Here is a 6,582-nt window from a genome sequence, read left to right as displayed (position 1 = left end):
GACCATAACCCTCCATTCCTTTCCAATCCATATACCTATCCAATTTATTTTTAAATGATAAAATCGAACCTGCCTCCACCACTTCCACTGGAAGCTCATTCCACACAGCTACCACTCTCTGAGTAAAGACGTTCCCCCTCATGTTACCCCTAAACTTCTGTCCCTTAATTCTGAAGTCATGTCCTCTTGTTTGAATCTTCCCTACTCTCAATGGGAAAAGCTTGTCCACTTCAACTCTGTCTATCCCTCTCATCATTTTAAAGACCTCTATCAAGTCCCCCCTTAACCTTCTGCGCTCCAGAGAATAAAGATCTAACTTATTCAACCTTTCTCTGTAACTTAGTTGTTGAAACCCAGGCAACATTCTAGTAAATCTCCTCTGTACTCTCTCTATTTTGTTGACATCCTTCCTATAATTGGGCGACCAAAATTGTACACTATACACCAGAATTGGTCTCACCAATGCCTTGTACAATTTTAACATTACATCCCAACTTCTATACTCAATGCTCTGATTTATAAAGGCTAGCATACCAAAAGCTTTCTTTACCACCCTATCTACATGAGATTCCACCTTCAGGGAACTATGCACAGTTATTCCTAGATCCCTCTGTTCAACTGCATTCCTCAATTCGCTACCATTTACCATGTACTTCCTATTTTGATTTGTCCTGCCAAGATGTAGCACCTCACACTTATCAGCATTAAACTCCATCTGCCATCTTTCAGCCCATTCTTCCAAATGGCCTAAATCTCTCTGTAGACTTTGGAAATCTACTTCATTATCCACAACACCACCTATCTTAGTATCATCTGCATACTTACTAATCCAATTTACCACACCTTCATCCAGATCATTGATGTACATAACAAACAACAGTGGACCCAACACAGATCCCTGAGGCACCCCACTAGTCACCTGCCTCCAACCTGACAAACAGCCATCCACCATTACTCTCTGGCATCTCCCATTCAGCCACTGTTGAATCCATCTTGCTACTCCTGCATTTATAGCCAACAATTGAACCTTCTTAACCAACCTTCCATGAGGAACCTTGTCAAAGGCCTTACTAAAGTCCATATAGACAACATCCACTGCTTTACCCTCATCAATTTCCCTAGTAACCTCTTCAAAAAATTCAAGAAGATTTGTCAAACATGATCTTCCAGGCACAAATCCATGTTGACAGTTCCTAATCAGACCCTGTTTATCCAGATGCTTATATATATTATCTCTAAGTATCTTTTCCATTAATTTGCCCACCACTGAAGTCAAACTAACAGGTCTATAATTGCTAGGTTTACTCTTAGAACCCTTTTTAAACAATGGAACAACATGCGCAGTACGCCAATCCTCGGGCTCTATTCCCATTTCTAATGACATTTGAAATATTTCTGTCATAGCCCCTGCTATTTCTACACTAACTTCCCTCAATGTCCTAGGGAAATCCTGTCAGGACCTGGAGACTTATCCACTTTTATATTTTTCAAAAGTGTCAGTACTTCTTTTTCTTTGAATCTCATAGTACCATAGCTACTCTACTTGTTTCCCTTACCTCACATAATTCAATGTCCTTCTCCTTGGTGAATACCGAAGAAAAGAAATTGTTCAATATCTCCCCCATCTCTTTTGGCTCTGCAGATAGCTGTCCACTCTGTCTCTCTAATGGACCAATTTTATCCCTCGTTATCCTTTTGCTATTAATATAGCTGTAGAAACCCTTTGGATTTACTTTCACCTTACTTGCCAAAGCAACCTCATATCTTCTTTTAGCTTTTCTAATTTCTTTCTTAAGATTCTTTTTACATTCTTTATACTGCTGGAGTTACTCCAGCTTTTTGTGTCTATCTGTAGCCTAGCGTTATTCGGCCGAGTGACCCTTAGACCCTTCCTTGTATGTCGTTTCCACGTTTATAATAAATGTTTTCGGTGAACATTACCTCCGCTGTTGGACACCCTGCCTCAGACGTGGTGCGTTGTGTATTACTGGCACTGCTAGTTACTTTGCCAAACGGTCACTGGAAACTACATTTAGAAATGTTCGTGAAAATAAGTGATATGTTCCCTCCGCGGGTGCTGCCTTGCCCGCTGAGTTCCTCCAGCACTGTGTTTTTTGTTTCGCTCTGAAGTTGAAGGTGGACCCCCCTGTGTCTACCTTCAACTCCCTGTCTGTGGTGGCTCAGCGGGATGGGCAGGGGCTCTGGGGAGATGGTTGCGTTTCTGGTTGAGACCCTTCTTCAGACAATCACAAGTTCTCCCACCGACAAGAATTCAGTTCAGTCTGAAGAAGGGTCTTCTCTCCAGAGTCGCTGCGCTGTCTGACCTGCTGAGCTACTCCAGCTTTTGTCCATCTTCAATTTCAGAGTTAGATAACATTTTTCATGGGGGGCTTATAGCGTCTACCCCCCCTTCCTTCCCAATCTCAGCCTCATGGACCTTTGCGTACTCCTAGTTCCTAAAACCAATTTCCATCACTGATCTGGCATATAAATTCATGACAGTGAGATTTAAAAATCATGTTATAATCTTGTGTGAATGGGACTAGTTTGTTATTTGGATATAGGCTATTTTAAAATTTTTCCTTCTCTTAAGAAATTGAATCTACAGGACCTTCTTAATGGGAAAGTAGTGGGCAGGAAAGACATGTCATGCGTGGTTTGAAGAGCAAAAACTTGTAGTTTACAATGCCAAAATTGAAAAATTGAGGAAAAACAAGGTGAACAGAGTTGTTTATTGGTTACAATCTGAGGAGTATGATGATGCCACTGATTATGATATGCCAATGTACCAGCGAGCAACTGATCTTCTCCATAAAGTCCTGGTCTATTGCTAGAAATTGTAATTTATTTACCTATCTGTTACAGACTTACAGCATATAATACAATAATGTTAAAGTTCTGATCTTGAGAATATCACATTTTTGAATTTTCAAGGCAGTCTGGATGTTTATTACTATTTCCGTCACAACGGTCAATTTTGTAATTAGCTACAATTAGGTAATCAACTAATTATATGCTTTAATTTCAGGTCATCCAAGTAAGATTTTTAGATTTGTTTTAGAATGCTTCAATCTATAATAACTGAAAATGTCTTTCAGTTCTCTTAATTTTTAAGAAAGTTATGGGCTTTTGACTGTCCTCGATCACAGCTTTTGTGTTAAGTCAATGGAAAAGCAATAGGGAACAAGATGCTAATTTCAGTATGGCTAACTTTTTTAATACTGAAGATATGAAAGTGAATTAAGTGTCAAATTAAACTTCTTTTTATGCTTCATCTGATCGGATAAATTGCAGACTTGATTTTTTAAATCTCAAAATTTTGTAACAATGCTGGAATATGTACCTGCATCTCGGAGGCCGAAGGTTAGGTTGTTAGCCAGGAAAGATATACTTCGTTATCCCTCAGTACAGCAACATCAAGAACGATGTTGCTGTACTGAGGAATAGCCAAGTCTATCCCTCATTGCTAGCAGCTGATGGGAAGCGGCTGTAAAGTGGGTCGCGGCTGTAAAAGGACAGCGCTTCTGGGGGGGGGAGAGTTCCTTTCACAGCGTGTGGGTAGTCTGGCCAGGGGTAAAGTTGCGGGGAGGGCAGGAGCGTTGAAAAGGAGGGGGTCGGGGATCATGCCAACATCCAGCTCAAGAGCGGGTCTGCGGCCGATGGATAACAGGACAGCGGTCGGTGGAGCTTAATCCATATGTCAGGGTGAATAACCTCAATTGATGCCTTGTTTGCGAAGACACAGGAGTAAGCTCCACCGCCCGCTGTGATGTTACCCATCACCCGCTGACCCACTCCGCTCTATGTTCTTTGCTCTTGAGCTGGTCCCCTCACTGTTCAGAAGGAGAGCACTGCCAGAGGTGAGCAGGCCAGCAGAAAGCGCTGAGATGGCAGTCGGTTCCGCTATCCGGTGATGGCGGCTGCTCGTAGCCACGCAAGCTGCTTCCCTCCCCGGCCACAATGCAGTGGCTTCGCGCCCGGAGCGCCGCGGCAGCGATGAGTGAGTGGGTTACTGGCATGAACCCCGACCCCCTCCTTCTCAACGCACCTGCCCTGCCCGCAACTTTACCCCTGGCACAGACTCCCCACACGCTGTGAAAGGAAATCTCCCCCCAATTGGTCCCTTGAACTTGTATAGTCATTCAATAAGATGACAAATGATTCAACTTGTCCCGGTGTGCTCCTGTTTTTCCCACCATCTTTCCACCTGCCATCACCCTACACCCCCCACCCATTCAGTAATTCAGAAAGGAGATTTGGAAGCCTTGGGAAAATTGAATTGTTACTTTATTTATTTTTATTTTTTATTTTTACAGAGAGGAAAACAATCTGCGCATGCGCGGTTTAAGATTTTTTTAAAGCCGACTGACTGTCATATTACTCACGACACGTGCCAGAATATGACTCATTTATAATTATATATTTATATTACTATGAAAATTGTTCCCAATTGGGCCCCGCACCTCCTAAGGCTGGCCCTGGCTGTCACATTTGAGGATATGTTTAAAAATATCTTCTCATGGAAATGATTTGGGAAAACAGTTATTTTTATTGATCAGTGCTTAAAAACATGGGATTCCAAGTAAATGATGAATAAAGGCCAGGACGGCAGTTGGTTGAGAGGTTGTTAACCAATATAATTTATCTATTTTACTGTAAACAATCAATTCATTAGTCTGCATTGACAAATATAAAAGCACCACTTACACTTCACACTGGAAAACTTCCAATCCAGTTTTTGACCATGAATATCAAATGACTGGGGGCAAGGTGTGATAAAGTGTATGAATGCTTCTAAAGAACAAGCTGAATGAGCTTTGCCAAGAATTTGAGAAAGTCAGAACTCACCTTGTTTGAGCAATTTGTTTTCCGAAGACTTGATGAAATACATTTATGAATATTTGCTCAACCTTGTCTGACAGGACAGGGCAGAAATGGGAGTGGTGGGTTGTTGGGATCATAGGTCGATGGTAGAAGGGTGGGGTGGGGGTGGGAGTATTATTAAAGCAGACAATATAATGTTAACACACAATTTCATGGAGGGTGAAAGCACAGTTAGAATCTGGTTGGAAAGATAAAAAATGACCTAACACAGAACAAGTGGGAACAGGTGTGGACTCGATGGGCCAAAGGACCTGTTTCCGTGTTGTATCCCTGGACTAAAATTCCACAATAATAAGTGGCCCTCCGCTCCATGCAGCAAGATATGTTCAACTGATTCAGATGTGTAACAGATTGCATTGAATTATATTTGTTCCTCATAATTAGTGGGCACTTCTTAGCCGATTGTGACTGGTTAATTAGTTAATATTACTATCAAGCCTTGGTTAATCTGGACACAATTCCAAGAGCACACTTGAAAAACCCATCCCCCCCCCCCCCCCCAAAGTCCCCCCAAGATTATGGCCCTTAGGCTGGGTGAGACAGCCGTTCTTGACCTCTTCGGGACTTCTGTGGTCAATCGGCGTGTTGGGTTTGTGGTTTGCCCTCGTGGCTGGGGCTCTGGAACTCCGACCAGCCAGAGCCGATAGATCCATTCCAATAGCCAACTTCCGAGGCCAACTTTACGGGCCAGTATCTCAGCCCCCAAAGGCTGACCTCTTTTGGTGTCGCAAAACGGATAATATGGCAAGGCTCTTGAGACAAGGTTGCCTGAATATCAATGGTGGATCTGTATTAACAAAACTTTCATTAATTCATGACTAAAGTTTTAACATCTGTCTCTCCATATCAGCTATGGATTTCCAGCACTTTTTCATTATACTTCCGATTTCCTAAGGAGTCCTGCTTTAGAATTTGAATACTGCACTCAGTTCACATACTGTACTCAGTCTCTTCAACTAGTGGGTGAAACTGACGATTTAGACTACATGCAGTGGAGTTCGATGTAGAGATTACATACAGAGGATGTTTGAAAATGTTGGAACAGATTTTGTCCCAGTTTTTAGTTTATTCCATTTGTAAAAAATCAGAGAAAACCAGAGATGTCAAAAGCAGGAAAAAAATCATGAAAGTACAGGATAAATAAATTCTACTCAAAGGAAAGAATAAACTCAAGACTCCAAGGATAAGGGAACAATTTAGAGTAAGGAACAAGCCATGCATTAAATACAAGAGAAGAGTATGTGATAAAAAAGATCACCACAATATTAAGGAAAGAGAATAAAAATTTGGAAATCAAAGACCTATACAATTAAATTACCAGGTGATGTAAAACAAAAGAGCAGTACATTGTATGGACCTGACAATAATAATAGAATGTTTCAGTGGAATGACGAACAATACTATAGGTAACAATAGGGAGATGGTAGAAATGTTGCATCGTTACCTTCCTTTGTTATTTCCCAGGGAGATTAAATATCTGGACATCGTATTGGATTATCAGCTGAGCAATACGATATGTGGATTTAACACAAATAAAACTCAAGAGGATAATAATTCTGATCCAGATGGATTATATCGATGCATTTTTAAAGAATCTGGGGAAAAGATGCAGAAGTATTACTGGACATTTAAATGTTTGTGAGAGAAGTGTGTAGGGCCAGGAGACTGGTGATTAGCTAATAACCATATAACCATATA

The sequence above is a fragment of the Amblyraja radiata genome, chromosome 12 (assembly GCF_010909765.2).
Source record: "Amblyraja radiata isolate CabotCenter1 chromosome 12, sAmbRad1.1.pri, whole genome shotgun sequence".
In the NCBI taxonomy this organism is placed as follows: domain Eukaryota; kingdom Metazoa; phylum Chordata; class Chondrichthyes; order Rajiformes; family Rajidae; genus Amblyraja; species Amblyraja radiata.
The sequence above is the reverse complement of the archived record's forward strand: the minus strand, read 5'-3'. Positions refer to the sequence as shown.